Source organism: Mus musculus, chromosome 1 (genome assembly GCF_000001635.26).
Source record: "Mus musculus strain C57BL/6J chromosome 1, GRCm38.p6 C57BL/6J".
NCBI lineage: Eukaryota > Metazoa > Chordata > Mammalia > Rodentia > Muridae > Mus > Mus musculus.
This window is the reverse complement of record NC_000067.6, coordinates 5,544,434-5,558,589: the sequence shown is the minus strand read 5'-3', so window position 1 is coordinate 5,558,589 and position 14,156 is coordinate 5,544,434.

The window sequence follows — 14,156 nt, the reverse complement described above, 5'->3', positions numbered from 1 at the left end:
TATAGGAAATCTAGTTACACAGATCACATTGACTGCTGACTAGACCCAGAAAGTGAAGATCATCTCTCTCAGGAGTGAGGAAAGTACATTAAAGGTATATAATTTGGCTGCACAACTCAGCAAATGCACTAAAATCATTGTATTTAATGCATTAAATGGCTGATTTTAACTTCATGAGAATAACATTTCAATAAACGTGTCACAAAAGAAAAATGGATGTTGTGAAGCAGGAGAGGCCTTGCCCCATTGAGCAAGCTTTTCATTATATTTCATATCTCCTGGATCTTGTCTTGCAGGCAAATAAGACTGACCACTCCCAAAAAACAAGACCGTCTATATTACAATTCAATCTCATTATAATCAATAAAGACAATCTTAGTGATGAGTATCATGATTATGAGGAAAGTATCAACAGTGAAGTGGTAATATATTTCTGTACTCTTAAAGCTGAAGAATAGTCCTGGGATCATGACCAAATCTGGAAGTTGGAAGCCAATCACATTGCTTCTTTTCCATTTCCATTCTCAGTCAAACAACAACTGTAACCCTGCAGAGAGACCTACAGCAGCCTTTAGAGCACCTGTTGTACAGCAAAGCAAGTGGCTGGCTGCGGGATACTTGACAAGGGCCTATGAGCCAACTCAGATTGCCAGAGCTGCCCTTCAGTCTCTCATACTGAGCTTATTATAGCTGCAGCTTCTCCCATGCATGGCACAGTTCCAGAATTAGGTGTAAATGAAGAAAAAAGGCCACAAAAAAAAAGTAGAATAAAAAAAAAGTGCACTAGAAAGAGAAATATGTCTCAAATTGGGTATGTCTTAGGGTTTTTGTTGTTGAGAAGAGACATAATGACCAAGGAAAATATTTAATAAGGGCTAGCTTACAATTTTAGAGGTTCAGTCTATTATCATTTTGGTGAGAAACATAGCATCCAGACAGACATGGCATTAGAAGAATCAAGAGTTCTACATATTGAACCAAAGAAAGCTAGGAGAAAACTGTCTTGACTCAAAGGCATCCAGGAGGAAAGTCTCTTCCATGCTGCGTGGAGCTTAAGCATAGTACCTCAAAGCCCACCTACATAGTAACACACTTCTTCCAACAAGGCAACACCCATTCCAACAAGGTCACAGATTTCCACAGTAGTTGTACCAGCTTGCAATACCACCAAAAATGGAGAAGTGTTCCTCTCTCCCCACATCTTTGCCAGCATTTGCTGAATTTTTGATCTTAGTTATTCTGACTGGTGTGAGGTGGAATCTCGGGGTTGTTTTGATTTACATTTCCCTGACGCTAAGGATGGTGAGCATTTCTTAGGTGTTTCTTGGCCATTAGATAATCGTCAGTTAAAAATTCTTTGTTTACCTCTGTACCCCACTTTTAAATAGAGTTATTTGGTCCTCTGAAGTCTAACTTTTTGAGTTCTTTATATATATTGGATATTGGCCCTCTACCAAATGTAGGATTGATAAAGATATGTTCCCAGTCTGTTGGTTGTTGTTTTTTTCCTATTGAGTGTCCTTTGCCTTACAGAAGCTTTGCAATTTTATGAGGTCCCATTTGTCTATTGTTAATCTTAGAACATAAGCCATTGGTGGTCTCTTCAGGAAAGTTTCCCCTGTGCCCATGTGTTTGAGGCTCTTCCCCACGTTATCATCTATTAGTTTCAGTGTATCTGGTATTATGCAGAGGTCTTTGATCCACTTGGACTTGAGCTTCATACAAGGATATAAAACTGAATCAATTTGAACTCTACATGCCAAACGCCACTTGAATTAGCACCATTTGTTGAAAATGCTGCCCCCCCCATTGAATGTTTTTTGCACTTTTATCAAAGATCAAGTGACCATAGGTGTGTGGGCTCATTTCTAGGTCTTCAATTCTGTTCCATTGATCTACCTGCCTGTGTCCGTACCAATACTATGCAGTTTTTATCATAATTGCTCTGTAGTACAGCTTGAGATCAGGAATGGTGATTCCCTCAGAAGTTATTTTATTGTTGAGAATAGTTTTCATTATACTGGGTTTTTCATTATTCCAGGTGAATTGGCAAAATGTTCTTTCTAACATTAGGAAGAATTGACTTGGAATGTTGCTGGAGATTTCATGAATCTGTAGATTGCTTTTGGCTAGATGGCCATTTTTACTATGTTAATCCTGACACTCAGCAAACACGGGAGATCTTTGCATCTTCTGAGATCTTCAATTTCTTTCTTCAGAGACTTGAAGTTCTTCTCATACAGATCTTTCATTGCTTGGTTAAAGTAACATCAAGATACTTTATATTGTTTGAAGCTATTGTGAAGGGTATCATTTCCCAATTTTTTTCTCAGCCAATTTATCCTTTGAGTAAAAGAAGGCTACTGAATTCTTTGTGATAATTTTATATCCAGCCATTTTACTAAAGTTGTTTTTCAGCTATAGGATTTCTCTGGTGGGAGTTTTGGAGTCACTTATATATACTACCATATCATCTGCAAATAATAATTTGGCTTCTTCCTTTCCAGTCTCTGTCCCTTTGACCTCCTTTTGTTGTCTAATTGCTCTGACTAGGACTTTGAGTACTATACTGAATAGGTAGAGACAGAGACTGGACACCCTTGTCTAGTCTGTGATTTTAGTGAGAATACTTCAAGTTTCTCTCCATTTAGTTTGATGTTGACCACTGGTTTGCTGTATAATGATTTTACTATGGTTAGATATGGGCCTTGAATTCCTGATCTTTCCAAGACTTTTATCATGAAGGGGTGTTGAATTTTGTCAAATGTTTCTCAGCATCTAATGAGATGATCATGTGGGGTTTTTCTTTGAGTTTGTTTATATAGTGAGTTATGTTGATGGTTTTCCATATATTGAATCATCCCTGTATCCCTGGAATGGAGCCTACTTGATCATGATGGATGATTGTTTTGATGTGTTCTTGGATTCAGTTTACGAGAATCTTATTGAGTATTTTTCCATCGATATTTATAAGAGAGATTGGTCTGAAGTTCTCTTTCTTTTTAGGGTCTTTGTGTGGTTTAGGTATCAGAGTAATTGTGGCTTCATAGAACGAATTGGGTGGTGTTCCTTCTGATTCTATTTTGGAGAACAGTTTGAAGAGAATTAGTATTAGCTCTTCTTTGAAGATCTCTTACACGCATTCTCGTGACCGGCCAGGAAGAACGCAACAAACCGGAATCTTCTGCGGCAAAGCTTTATTGCTTACATCTTCAGGGGCCAGAGAGCAAGAGAGCAAGAGCAAGAAAAAGAACAAGAGCAAGAAAGCAAGAGCAAGAGAGAGAAAAAGCAAGAACAAGAGAGAGAAAAAGAATGGCAAAACCCCGTCCCTTTTAAAGAGAATTATCCTCCGCCTAGGACGTATTACTCCCTGATTGGCTGCAGCCCATCGGCTCAGTTGTCATCACGGGAAAGGCAGAACACATGGCGGGAAAACTGCCCCTGCACGTGTGCAGATTATGTTTACCACTTAGAACACAGCTGTCAGCGCCATCTTATAATGGCAAATGTGAGGGCGGCTCCTCACAAAGATCTGATAGAATTCTGCACTAAACCCATATAGTTCTGTGCTTTTTTTTTTCTGGAAGATTATTAAAGACTGCTTCTATTTATGGGACATTTTAGATGGTTTATCTGACGCTGACTTAACTTTGGTATTTGGTATATGTTTAGATAATTGTGCATTTCATCCAGATTTTCATGTTTATTGAATATAGGCTTTTTTTTAGTACGATCTGATGATTTGGGGTGGGGGGGGTCCTTGGTTTCTACTGTTAAGTCTCCCTTTTCATTTCTTATTTTATCAATTTGAGTACTTTCTCTGTACCCTCTAGTTAGTCTGGCAAAGAGCTTATCAATCTTGTTGATTTTCTCAGAGAACCAGCTCTTGATTTTATTGATTCTTTGTATAGTTTCTTTCTACTTGGTTGATTTGAGCCCTGAGTTTGACTATTTCCTGCCTCTGCTCCTCTTGGGTGTATTTGATTCTTTTTCTTCTAGAGCTTCCAGGTGTGCTGTCAAGCTCTTAGTGTATGCTCTCTCCAGTTTCTTTTTGGAGGCACTCAGAGCTATGAGTTTTCCTCTTAGCACTGCTTTCATTGTGTCCCATAAGTTTGGGTATGCTGTGCCTTCATTTTCATTAAATTTTAAAAAGTCTTTAATTTCTTTCTTTATTTCTTCCTTGACCAAGTTATCATTAAGTAGAGCATTGATCATCTTCCATGAGTATGTGGGCATTCTATAGTCTTTATTGTTATGGAAGACCAGTCTTTGTCTTAGAATGCATGGGATTATTTTAATATTCTTGTATTGTTGAGACCTGTTTTGTGACCGATATATGGTCAAGTTTGGAGAAGGTACCATGTGGTGCTGAGAAGAAGGTATATTCTTTTGTTTTAGGATGGAATGTTCTGTAGATATCTGTCAAATCTATTTGGTTCATAACTTCTGCTAGTTTCAATGTGTCTCTTTCTATTTTGTTTTTCCATGATCTGTCCATTGATAAGAGTGGAGTGTTGAAGTCCCACATTATTATTGTGTGAGGTAAAATGTTCTTTGAGCTTATTAAAGTTTCTTTTATGAATGTGGATGCCTTTGCATTTGGAGCATAGATGTTCAGAACTGAGAACTCATCTTGGTAGATATTTTTTCTTTTTTTTTTCTTTTTTTTTTTTTTCTGTGTGTGTACCTAGTTTCTGTTCTAGAATTAGCAGATATATTGGTATAAGATTCACACACATCATTTCTTTTTTTTTTTTTTTCTTACCCCATCTCCTTTATTTTTTTTTCCATTTTTTATTAGGTATTTAACTCATTTACATTTCCAATGCTATACCAAAAGTCCCCCATATCCACCCACCCCCACTCCCCTGCCCACCCACTCCCCCTTTTTGGCCCTGGTATTCCCCTGTACTGGGGCATATAAAGTTTGCAAGTCCAATGGGCCTCTCTTTCCAGTGATGGCCGACTAGGCCATCTTTTGATACATATGCAGCTAGAGTCAAGAGCTCCGGGGTACTGGTTAGCTCATAATGTTGTTCCACCTATAGGGTTGCAGATCCCTTTAGCTCCTTAGCTACTTTCTCTAGCTCCTCCATTGGGAGCCCTATGATCCATCCATTAGCTGACTGTGAGCATCCACTTCTGTGTTTGCTGGGCCCCGGCATAGTCTCAAAAGAGACAGCTACATCTGCGTCCTTTCAATAAAATCTTGCTAGTGTATGCAATGGTGTCAGCGTTTGGATGCTGATTATGGGGTGGATCCCTGGCTATGGCAGTCTCTACATGGTCCATCCTTTCATCTCAGCTCCAAACTCCGTCTCTGTAACTCCTTCCATGGGTGTTTTGTTCCCAAATCTAAGGAGGGGCATAGTGTCCACACTTCAGTCTTCATTCTCCTTGAGTTTCATGTGTTTAGCAAATTATATCTTATATCTTGGGTATCCTAGGTTTGGGGCTAATATCCACTTATCAGTGAATACATATTGTGTGAGTTTCTTTGTGAATGTGTTACCTCACTCAGGATGATGCCCTCCAGGTCCATCCATTTGTCTAGGAATTTCATAAATTCATTCTTTTTAATAGCTGAGTAGTACTCCATTGTGTAGATGTACCACATTTTCTGTATCCATTCCTCTGTTGAGGGGCATCTAGGTTCTTTCCAGCTTCTGGCTATTATAAATAAGGCTGCTATGAACATAGTGGAGCATGTGTCCTTCTTACCTGTTGGGGCATCTTCTGGATATATGCCCAGGAGAGGTATTGCTGGATCCTCCGGTAGTACTATGTCCAGTTTTCTGAGGAACCGCCAGACTGATTTCCAGAGTGGTTGTACAAGCCTGCACTCCCACCAACAATGGAGGAGTGTTCCTCTTTCTCCACATCCTCGCCAGCATCTGCTGTCACCTGAATTTTTGATCTTAGCCATTCTGACTGGTGTGAGGTGGAATCTCAGGGTTGTTTTGATTTGCATTTCCCTGATGATTAAGGATGTTGAACATTTTTTCAAGTGCTTCTCTGCCATTCGGTATTCCTCAGGTGAGAATTCTTTGTTCAGTTCTGAGCCCCATTTTTTAATGGGGTTATTTGATTTTCTGAAGTCCACCTTCTTGAGTTCTTTATATATGTTGGATATTAGTCCCCTATCTGATTTAGGATAGGTAAAGATCCTTTCCCAATCTGTTGGTGGTCTTTTTGTCTTATTGACGGTGTCTTTTGCCTTGCAGAAACTTTGGAGTTTCATTAGGTCCCATTTGTCGATTCTCGATCTTACAGCACAAGCCATTGCTGTTCTGTTCAGGAATTTTTCCCCTGTGCCCATATCTTCAAGGCTTTTCCCCACTTTCTCCTCTATAAGTTTCAGTGTCTCTGGTTTTATGTGAAGTTCCTTGATCCACTTAGATTTGACCTTAGTACAAGGAGATAAGTATGGATCGATTCGCATTCTTCTACACGATAACAACCAGTTGTGCCAGCACCAATTGTTGAAAATGCTGTCTTTCTTCCACTGGATGGTTTTAGCTCCCTTGTCGAAGATCAAGTGACCATAGGTGTGTGGGTTCATTTCTGGATCTTCAATTCTATTCCATTGGTCTACTTGTCTGTCTCTATACCAGTACCATGCAGTTTTTATCACAATTGCTCTGTAGTAAAGCTTTAGGTCTGGCATGGTGATTCCGCCAGAAGTTCTTTTATCCTTGAGAAGACTTTTTGCTATCCTAGGTTTTTTGTTATTCCAGACAAATTTGCAAATTGCTCCTTCCAATTCGTTGAAGAATTGAGTTGGAATTTTGATGGGGATTGCATTGAATCTGTAGATTGCTTTTGGCAAGATAGCCATTTTTACAATGTTGATCCTGCCAATCCATGAGCATGGGAGATCTTTCCATCTTCTGAGATCTTCTTTAATTTCTTTCTTCAGAGATTTGAAGTTTTTATCATACAGATCTTTCACCTCCTTAGTTAGAGTCACGCCAAGATATTTTATATTATTTGTGACTATTGAGAAGGGTGTTGTTTCCCTAATTTCTTTCTCAGCCTGTTTATCCTTTGTGTACAGAAAGGCCATTGACTTGTTTGAGTTAATTTTATATCCATCTACTTCATTGAAACTGTTTTTCTTTAATGAGTATGAAGTCTTTATCTTTTTTGATACATTTTGGTTGAATGCTGATTTTATTCGATATTAGAGTGGCCACTCTAGCTTGTTTCTTGGGACCATTTGCTAGGAAAAAATTTTTCAACCTTTTACTCTGAGGTTGTATTTGTCTTTGTCACTGAGGTGCATTTCCTGTTTGAAGCAAAATGCTGGGTCCTGTTTACATATCCAGTCTCTTAGTTAATATCCTTTTATTGGGGAATTGAGTCCATTGATATTAAGAGATATTAAGGAATAGTGATTGTTGCTTCCTGTTATTTTTTATGCTAATTTTATGTTTGTGTGGCTATCTTCTTTTAGTTTTGCTGAAAGAAGATTACTTTCTTGCTTTTTCTAGGGTGTAGTTTACCTCCTTGTGAAGGAGTTTTCTATCTACTATGCTTTGTAGGGCTGGATTTGTGGAAAGTTATTGTGTAAACTTGTTTTTTTGTTTTTTTGGGTTTTTTTTTTCATGGAATATCTTGGTTTCTCCATCTATGGTAATTGAGAGTTTTGTTGGATATAGTAGCCTAAGTTATTTTTTGTGTTCTCTTAGGGTCTGTATAAGATCTGCCCAGGATCTTCTGGCTTTTATAGTCTCTGGTAGGAAGTCTTGTGCAATTCTGATGGGTCTGCCTTTGTATGTTACTTTAACTGTTTTCTTTATTGCTTTTAATAGTCTTTGTTTTATGTATTTGGTGGTTTGATTTGTTTGTAATTGGAGGAATTTCTTTTCTGGTCCAGTCTATTTGGAGCTCTGTAGGCTTCTTGTATGTTCATGGGCATGTCATTCTTTAGGTTTGGGAAGTTTTCTTCTATAATTTTGTTGAAGATATTTTCTGTGCCTTTAAATTGGGAGTCTTTGCTCTCTTCTACAACTATTATCCTTAGGTTTGGTCTTCTCATTGTGTCTGTATTTTCTGGATGTTTTGGGTTAGGATCCTTTCACATTTTGCATTTTCTTTAATTGTGTCAGTGTTTTCTATGGTATCTTCTGCACCTGATATTCTCTCTTCTATCTCTTGTATTTTGTTGGTGTTACTTGCATCTATGACTCCTGATCTCTTTCCTAGGTTTTCTATCCCCAGGGTTGTTTCCCTTTGCAATTTTTTATTGTTTCTATTTCCATTTTTAGATCCTGGATGGTTTCATTCATTTCCTTCACCTGTTTGATTGTGTTTTCCTGTAATTCTGTAAGGGATTTTTCTATTTGCTCTTTAAGGGGTTCTAGTCGTTTACCTGTGTTCTCCTGTATTTCTTTAAGGGAGTTATTTATGTCCTCTTAAAGTCCTCTATCGTCATCATGAGATGTGATTTTAAATCTTAGTTTTTCTTTTCCAGTGTGTTGGGGTATCCAGGACTTCCTGTGGTAGGAGAACTATATTCTGATGATGCCAAGTAGCCTGGGTTTCTGATGCTTAGCTTCTTGTACTTGCCTCTTGCCATCTGGTTATTTCTGGTGTTAATTGGTCTTGCTGTCTCTGACTAGAGCTTGCCCCTCCGGTGGTCCTGTGAGTCTGTGAACTTAGGTGTTTAAGCACAACTCCAGAGACCAGGTCATTCCTGGGTGGGATTTTCAAATGGAAGACTGTGGAACACCCTTAGCTCCAGGAAGCAGATGGAGATCCAAAGGATCTTATCCCTAGCTGCTCTGCTGTTCCTGTTCCCTGTGCACTTTTGGCAGGTCCCTCTTTGCACAGTTAGTGGAGCAAATGTGGTAGTTGCACCTGTGGGCTCAGGAGTGAGAGCACTCCTTGGAGACCAGCTCTCTCCTAGTGGGATTTCTATAAGACAGCCTTTGCTTTGAGGCACAGATTGAGACTGCAATTTTTATTATTGTATATAGTTTACTTTTATAAGAAATGGAGACTTTTGTTTGGACTAAAAGGAGGAAATGTAGAGAAAATCTTTTGTGCAATGAATAAAAGCTTCACTTGTCAATAAAATGTTCTTGGCCAGTGAGATGAGGCAGGATTAGAAGGTGGGGCAACTTGTAGAGAGAATGAGATCCTGGGAGAGAGACAGGCCTAGGAAGAAATATTTTCTCTGAACTCTGAGGACAATTGCCACATGAAATTGAGAAAAGGTAGCAAACAACATGGTGGGAATTGGAATTAACAGAATAAATGAGTTGCAAGCTAGCAGGAACAAGCCAAAGCTTATAGCCTAAACATGTACTAATGATATAATCTAGTCTCATAGTGGTTATTTCATGAACTTGCTTGCAGGTGGAAAAGCCCTTAGTTACAAGAAAGCATCAAGCAGAAGTTAAAGAATTTTTTAGGGACTTTACTTTAGCTGGAGAAACAAACCCATGGCTAAGAACACTCAACCCCCTGCCAGAGAACTGAGCTTGGTTCTCAGCATGCACAGCAGGCATCACAGCCACCTGTGATTCTGCTATAAGAGGCATGAGATCTTCTGAACTAAGTAGTACACATTTGGGCTCTTACCCGCACACACAAACACACACACACACACACACACACACGCACACGCACACGCACACGCACACGCACACGCACACATGCATATGTACCTATACCACCACTACCACCATCACTACCACCATCATTACCACCACCACACCAGAAACGCAGGTTGACAGGAGTCACAAAAGCTGTTTAAGTATTTCCTTCCTTCTGTCAGACTGGATTTCTCTAATTATTAATTTTCATTTCAGATTAAGGCCACCAGCAGCAGCTCTGTTTAGTGCCTTTCACAATACACCCTGTATTGATGTCCTGTCATCATGAAAGAGACATTCAGGACTGATGATTTCTCCCTATTATTGCTGTTTGATTTTATACTATAAAGAATCTACCACTATAAGCCTACAAATTTAGCTGTAGGTCTATAACCCTATAGGCAAAACTCCCAAATCCTTATATTTTAGGAGTTACCAATTTTAAAAACTTCCAAAAACAATAAAATATATGGTATATGTTATATAACTGAACCATGAAGACCTTAGTCATAATTCTTATATTTCAGTACTTATAGTAATCAATATATTAAGCTATTGTTGTAATTAAATATTAGCATCCCACCAGGATAAAACAAAGACTTGTTCATTTCAGGTCAGATTTTGCTTCCCTTTGAATTTTTTGCAAAATATTTTTTCTGGATATTTTGAACTTTTGAATCACCACTGAGTGCCTTTAAATATGTAATGAATACAACAAAGGCACATTTAAAAAAGAATTTTTAAGTTTGTCATCAGTCAAAAGTAATAAAAAAAGAGAAAAAGAAAAAAAAGATCTAATAAGAATTCCCAGTTAACCTTCACTTTGAGGTATTTTGTACATACTACAGCTCCATCGACCAACATAGGATTTTTAAAACACAATGAGTGCCAAGAACTTAATCTGCTTTGCCATCTCTCTTTACTGAGTAGCAGAAATTTTGCTGTATTGTTGATTGGTGAGGCACTCTAGAAGAGGAGGGTGTGAATAGAGGAGGAAAGGATAACTATGAAGGAGGGAGTGCCTGTGGGGGAGGGGGTGACTATGAGAGAAAGTATGACTGTGAGGGAGGGGTGACTATGAAGGAGGTGACAATGAAGGAGGTGACTATGAGTGAAAAGATTAATACCAAGGAGGGATGTCTAAAGGAGTTTGTGCTGCACACCCTGTTCCCAGAAATATAAGTACATTTTCATCCACAAAAAAAAAAAAAAAAACAAAAAAAACTGCCCTTTAATAGTCACTTGAAATGTCACATTTAATTGAAATGCACAATAGAAACATGGGTTGTTATAGCTTCTCAACTAGCAGAATTTGTAGTAAAAAGTTGTAGGTAAAATTCAGAGATAATGGTGAGAAGCTGGAAGCAATCCCACTAAAATCAGGGACTAGACAAGGCTGTCCACTCTCGCCCTACCTATTCAACATTGTACTTGAAGTCCTAGCCAGAACAATTAAACAACAAAAGAAGATCAAGAGGATACAAGTTGGAAAGGAAGAAGTCAAAGTATCACTTTTTGCAGATGATATGATAGTATATATAAGTGACCCTAAGAATTCCACCAGAGAACTCCTAAGCCTGATAAACAGTTTCAATGAAGTAGATGGATATAAAATTAACTCAAACAAGTCAATGGCCTTTCTGTACACAAAGGATAAACAGGCTGAGAAAGAAATTAGGGAAACAACACCCTTCTCAATAGTCACAAATAATATAAAATACCTTGGCGTGACTCTAACTAAGGAAGTGAAAGATCTGTATGATAAGAACTTCAAGTCTCTGAAGAAAGAAATTAAAGAAGATCTCAGAAGATTGAAAGATCTCCGATACTCATGGATTGGCAGGATCCATATAGTAAAAATGGCTATCTTGCCAAAAGCAATCTACAGATTCAATGCAATCCCCATCAAAATTCCAACTCAATTCTTCAAAAAATTCTTCTTAGAAAGGACAATCGGCAGATTCATCTGGAATAACAAAAAATCTAGGATAGCAAAAACTCTTCTCAAAGATAAAAGAACCTCTGGTGGAATCACCATGCCTGACCTAAAGTTGTACTAGAGAGCAATTGTGATAAAAACTGCATGGTACTGGTATAGCGACAGACAAGTAGACAAATGGAACAGAATTGAAGACACGGAGATGAACCCACACAACTTGGTCACTTGATCTTTGACAAGGGAGCTAAAATCATCCAGTGGAAAAAAGACAGCATTTTCAACAAATGGTGCTGGCACAACTGGCGGTTATCACATAGAAGAACGAGAATTGGTCCATTCTTATCTCCTTGAACTAAGGTCAAATCTAAGTGGATTAAGGAACTCCACATAAAACCAGAGACACTGAAACTTATAGAGGAGAAGGTGGGGAAAAGCCTTGAAGATATGGGTACAGGGGAAAAATTCCTGAATAGAACAGCAATGGCTTGTGCTGTAAGATCTAGAATCAATAAATGGGACCTCATAAAGCTGCAAAGCTTCTACAAGGCAAAAGACACTGTCAATAAGACAAAAAGACCACCAACAGATTGGGAAAGTATCTTTGCCTATCCTAAATCAGATAGGAGACTAATATCCAATATATATAAAGAACTCAAGAATGTGGACTCCAGAAAATCAAATAACCCCATTAAAAAATGGGGTTCAGAGCTAAACAAAGAATTCTCACCTGAGGAATACCGAATGGCAGAGAAGCACCTGAAAAAAATGTTCAGCATCCTTAATCATCAGGGAAATTCAAATCAAAACAACCCTGAGATTCCATCTCACACTAGTCAGAATGGCTAAGATCAAAAATTCAGGTGACAGCAGATGCTGGCGAGGATGTGGAGAAAGAGGAACACTCCTCCATTGTTGGTGGGATTGCAAGATTGTACAACCACTCTGGAAATCAGTCTGGCGGTTCCTCAGAAAATTGGACATAGTACTACCGGAGGATCCTGCAAAACCTCACCTGGGCATATATCCAGAAGATGTCCCAACCAGTAATAAGGAGACATGCTCCACTATGTTCATAGCAGCCTTATTTATAATAGCCAGAAGCTGGAAAGAACCCAGATGCCCCTCAACAGAGGAATGGATACAGAAAATGTGGTACACAATGGAGTACTACTCAGCTATTAAAAAGAATGAATTTATGAAATTCCTATGCAAATGGATGGACCTGGAGGGCATCATCCTGAGTGAGGTAACCCAATCACAAAGAAATTCACACAATATGGACTCACTGATAAGTGGATATTAGCCCAGAAACTTAGTATACCCAAGATATAAGGTACAATTTGCTAAACGCATGAAACTCAAGAACGAAGACCAAAGTGTGGACACTTTGTCCCTTCTTAGAATTGGAAACAAAACACCCATGGAAGGAGTTACAGAGATAAAATTTGGAGCTGTGAGGAAAGGATGGACCATCTAGAGACTGCCATATCCGGGGATCCATCTAATAATCAGCTTCTAAACGCTGACACCATTGCATACACTAGCAAGATTTTGCTGAAAGGACCCAGATAAAGCTGTCTCTTGTGAGACTATGCTGAGGCCTGGCAAACACAGAAGTGGATGATCACAGTCAGCTACTGGATGGCTCAGAGGGCCCCCAATGGAGGAGCTAGAGAAAGTACCCAAGGAGCTAAAGGGATCTGCAACCCTATAGGTGGAACAACATTATGAACTAACCAGTACCCTGGAGCTCTTGACTCTAGCTGCATATGTATCAAAAGATGGCCTAGTCGGCCATCACTGGAAAGAGAGGCCCATTGGACTTGCAAACTTTATATGCCCCAGTACAGGGGAACGCCAGGGCCAAAAAGTGGGAGTGGGTGGGTAGGGGAGTTGGGACGAGTGTATGGGGGACTTTTAGGATAGCATTGGAAATGTAAATGAGGAAAATACCTAATAAAATATTTTTAAAATTCAGAGACATTTAAAAAACATACCTTTTAAATTTGATATCAGTGAATATATTTTAATGTGTTTGTGTCTTCTGGCCAGAGTACAAGTAAAATATCAGGTTCTCAATTACTTTTTGTAGAAAATTTAAAATTTGCATGCCAAACATTGATTTGATGGCAAAGATATTTGTTTGTGAGGACAGTATTTCTTTACTCACATCATAATTCAATTTGAGAATTGCACTGAAGGTAATTCTCTGACAATTCTTCACTGGGCTTTTTATTTGATGTCCCTGGTCCTTCCAAATGACTCCTGTGGTGATAGCCACACTTCCTTGGAAAGGGCTCAACTGGAGCCATACCATCCATGAGGAACACAGCGAGTTTTTGTTTTGAGATCTACATACCTGACTATAGGACAGACTCACTCCTAAACCTACCTTCAATATCCTAAAGACAGCAGAGTACTTCATCTCCAGCAACCAAGAAGTGACACATTTTCACTGTCACTATGAGTAGGGTATCCTACCATATGTGCATGCACTGTATCCCCTTATAAAAACCCAATGAGTCCTCTCCACACCTTCTTTCTCTTGTACCCTTGCTTACATGTAGGCTCTGCATACCTACTTCCCCAGTAAACCTCTTGCATGAAATCTGTTG